Consider the following 4,082-nt stretch of genomic DNA (forward strand, 5'->3'; position numbering starts at 1 on the left):
AGAGCTACCTTAGGAGAGTGGTCAAGGCCCAGGTGAGTGTCTTTCCTAATGGCTTTTATTTCTCTTTGGGATTCCAAGTTCTTTTCCAAAGCTCAAGCAATCAGGCCTCTGGGATTCTTGCTCTTCTAGTCTTTCCAGGAAGAAATGGCTAGTTTCCGAGAGAATCTGGATGACCGTGGAAGCAGCATGAACTGTGTATTGGTTGCCCTCATAGCTCACAGTGAACGTCCAGGGTGGCTGCTGGGGCCAGATGGGAAGGAAGTACAAGAGAAGGAGCTGGTTAGAGAATTGAACCACTGCCAAGCCCTGTGGGGCAAAGCCAAAGTGTTTCTGTTGCTGGACAGCCACAACAGTGAGTGAGAACCAACATAGACAACTGGGTTTGGGGAGAAGGGCAGGATCAGGAGCACTGGAAACATCTTCACTATCTCCTCAGATACAGTGGTATCCCCACTTCTCTCTGAACTGACTCCACTTTTCCCTTCTTGTCTCTAGCAGACTTGGGATCCATTGCCTTTCTTTCTACCCTGACTGATGTCTGCCGGCACTTTCCCCACTGGCACTTGCTGGAGGTGCTAACCCAGGTCTGGACTGGCTTAGCAATGGGAGGCCCCATTGTCCCACCCTTAGTCTTAATGGGTAGGTGGGTCCCACCATGACCTCCAGGGCCCCAGATGAGTCTAGCTTATCTTCCCCATTTTCCAGACATATATTCACTCAACAATTTTTAGATTACATATCTATTTGGATGGGGTGGGGTGTGAAAGTATGGTTTGGTGGAAAGAGCCCTAGGCTTGGAGTCAGGCAAGAGGTTGGGGTTTGAATTTTGACTCCCAGCTATGTGGGGATTTCCTGAACTTTAGTTTCCTCATCTACAAATCCGCATAAAAGCAGAGTTGTGGGGAAAGTACTTTGTAAATCTTTCAGATAAATTTGAGTCAATCTCAGCAATCCCAACTCTGAATTCTTTGACGATATGATCTTGTGCTATTTACTGAACATCTATTAGGAAGGAGCTTAAAGGTCAGCTAGTCCATCTAGACCAGTGACGGGCAAACTTTTTAAAGAGGGGCGAAAAGGAAAGGAAATGCTCATCTGTCAGTCTGTTTCTAAGGCAACTCTTTGGAAGTTTCATTGTATTGTATCCTGCTCTTTGTATTCGTCAGATTAGGAATAATGTCACGCAGCCAGATAGAACATTTTGGGGGGCTGCATCTGGCCTGTGGGTCATAGTTTGCCCATCAATGATCTAGAGAAGGCAAGGAAGTCAGAGAAGGGAAGGGACTTGCTCAAGATCACACAAGGAGTCAGGATTAGAACTATGTGTATGAGGTGATGCTGAGTGAAATACAAGGAGATCAAGGTCCTGGGAATAAGCTAAGCAGTATGTTACAATGGGGAAAGTTTTGGATTTGAAGTCCAAGTGCTTGAGTTAAATGCTGATTCTGAGGAAACGGTTTAATCTTCTCTGGGCCTCATTTCTTGCTCTGTAAAAATAAGAATTGAGCTAGATGCTCACTTCCCACCCCAATTCTATGATACTGGGAAATAAGTGGCTTAATAAGATACTGACCATAAAAGGCATGTAAATAATGAGAGATTTCTATAGTGCTTTAAGGTTTACTAAGTACCTTCAGATAAACCCCCCCCCCCCCAGGTATGCATCCTCAATTTACAGAGGAAGAAACTGAGGCTCAGAAATTCAATGTCTTCATCACACAACTAGGAAGTGAGAGTCACATAGTTCCCTAAAGCTGGGGGTGGAGGGGAGCAGGTGAAGACTTTGAAGAAGATTTAAAGGTTTCATGGATGTGGGTCTTAAAGATGGTTAGGTTTTGAACCACTGAGCACGCATATGGAATTAGGGTTAGAAAAGTCAGTCTCCCGGTTCAGTTCGACTGAAATGATGGAGAGTATTGGGAAGGAAAGAAATAGGTGTTGTTGTTCAGTCATGTTGAACTATTTGTAATTTGAGGTTTTCTTGGCAAAGACACTAGAGTAGTTTACTATTTCCTTCTCCAGCTCATTTTACAACAAAGAATGGAGGCAAACAGGGTTAAATGACTTGCCCAGGGTCACACAGCTAGTAAGTGTCTGAGCTAAGATTTGAATTCAAGTCTTTCTGACTCTAGGCCTAGATCTCTAACCACAAAGCCAGTTAGCTACCACTTGGGAGTTAAAGCTGGAAAAGTAAAGAGGCATCAGATCATGGAAGGCCTTCTTGTTAGTGACAAGGTTTATACTAGAACTTAGGTCTTGAGATTCTGCCTAGCAGTATGTTTGCCGAACCTCCTCCTCCCCAGTTTTCCCTCTGCCTTCCCCACTTTTCTAGTTTCTGCAGTTGTAATTAAAAGCGGGTTTATTGAAAGTATCCTATTCTCGTTCCCAAGATCCTTAAGCCCTGGGCCTTACCATTGCCTTCATTTTCAGGCCTTTCTGTAGGTTTTGAGTGGATCTGGAAGTTACCCCCTGACTCTTGCTACAATTCTCCATCCTAACCCCATCATCAGCAATTTTCATAATATGTCGGAGATAATCTGTCCAGCCCCTATCTGAAGCAGGTACCTTTATGATAGCCTCAACAAATAGTTGTCCTCTGCCTAAAGACTTTCAATGTCGTCAAGCTGACTACCTACCAAGGTAGCCCATTCCATTGCTGGCGGCTCTGATTGTTACAAGGTTCTTAAAGAGTTAAGATATGCCTTCCAGTAACTCCCACCCACTGGCCTACTTCTGCCCTCTGGGCCAGGCAGAACTAGCCTACTCTTCATGTTTCCCCTAAGACTTTAAGACAGGCTAAATCTAGTTTCAGGTTTCTTTTGGCTGATTGCCCTTCTTCCTTCTATCAGGTCATTGGCCAGGTAACTCAAGAGATGCCTACCATAGGGCACAGGTGCCCCATCTTCCAGAGCTCCCTTCGGGGTGCACTGTACCTTGGGAGACTAAGGTCACAGGGCCTGCAGGTAAGAAAGGACCAAAAATGTTATCAATACAGACAGGGCCTAGGGGGAAAAATAGGGAAGAGAAGAGAGACCTGAAGGAGAAGAAGAAAAGGAATAGATGAAGGTCTGTGTGGAGGGAAGCTCATGACTGAGTAAACAGGAGCCTAAAGACAGTAAGAAGGAGAAAAGGGTCAAGAGAGAGGGGAGAAAAGGAATTAGGAAAGCAGAGGGATACAAGGATTTAGGGTTGAGGCTGAACTGAGACAACTCCTTCCCTTTCAGCTCCTTCTCCCCAATTGAATTGCTCTCTTCTCTCCTTCTTTTGCTCCCCTAGCTCAGCCCAACCCCTCAAGGGGTATATGACATGTCTGGGGCAAAGGTGGCCCTTGTCTTATGTGTCACCTGGGAGCGCCCTGGGGCTAAAAAGGACCTTAAAGCCCTGAAGAGACTGTTCCAGACATTGGGTTTTAAGAGCATTTTGAAAATGAACCCAACTGCCCAGGTGAGGTCCTGGAAGGGATGCATGGAGATAGGGAGAATGAACTGAGAAGAGGATAAAGGTAGATAAGGAATGAACTAGACTGTCCTAGTGCTCCCTGAAGGCCTGGGGACTTGAAAAATTCCCTGACTTTCCTTGTTGGCTGACTGCAGTGTTCAAATCTCAGCCCTGTAGCTTATCGGCTACGTGCTCTCAGAAAAATCACTTCTCTTGGTCTTATTTGTAAAATGAAAGGGCTTGATATCTAAAGTCCTTTCCAGATCTAAATTAGTGATCTTAGGGTCTCATACTCTTTGCACCTAAAAATTATTTCCAGGATCCTTCTCTATTCCTCCTGCTCCAATAGTAGCCCTTTCGCCTTAATGGCTGGCCAGACTTTCTACTTTTTCATTTCTAAGCCTGCTGTTCTGATTGCTCGTCTCCTCATTGGCCATCCAAATTTCCTGGTGTTCAGGTTCTTCCAGAAAAAAATGTGACCGTCTTCTCTGAGAAATCAGGAAGGCAATCATTGTTTTCCTTTGTCCTTATTTTTTCAAATCTTCTAATTTTGGAATCCAGGATCCCTTCTACTGGTCCAAGCAAATTAGAGAATCATTTCTTTCTTTCTTTCTCTCTCTCTCTCTCTCTCTCTCTCCCTTCCT

The sequence above is a fragment of the Gracilinanus agilis genome, chromosome 1 (assembly GCF_016433145.1).
Source record: "Gracilinanus agilis isolate LMUSP501 chromosome 1, AgileGrace, whole genome shotgun sequence".
Classification (NCBI taxonomy): domain Eukaryota; kingdom Metazoa; phylum Chordata; class Mammalia; order Didelphimorphia; family Didelphidae; genus Gracilinanus; species Gracilinanus agilis.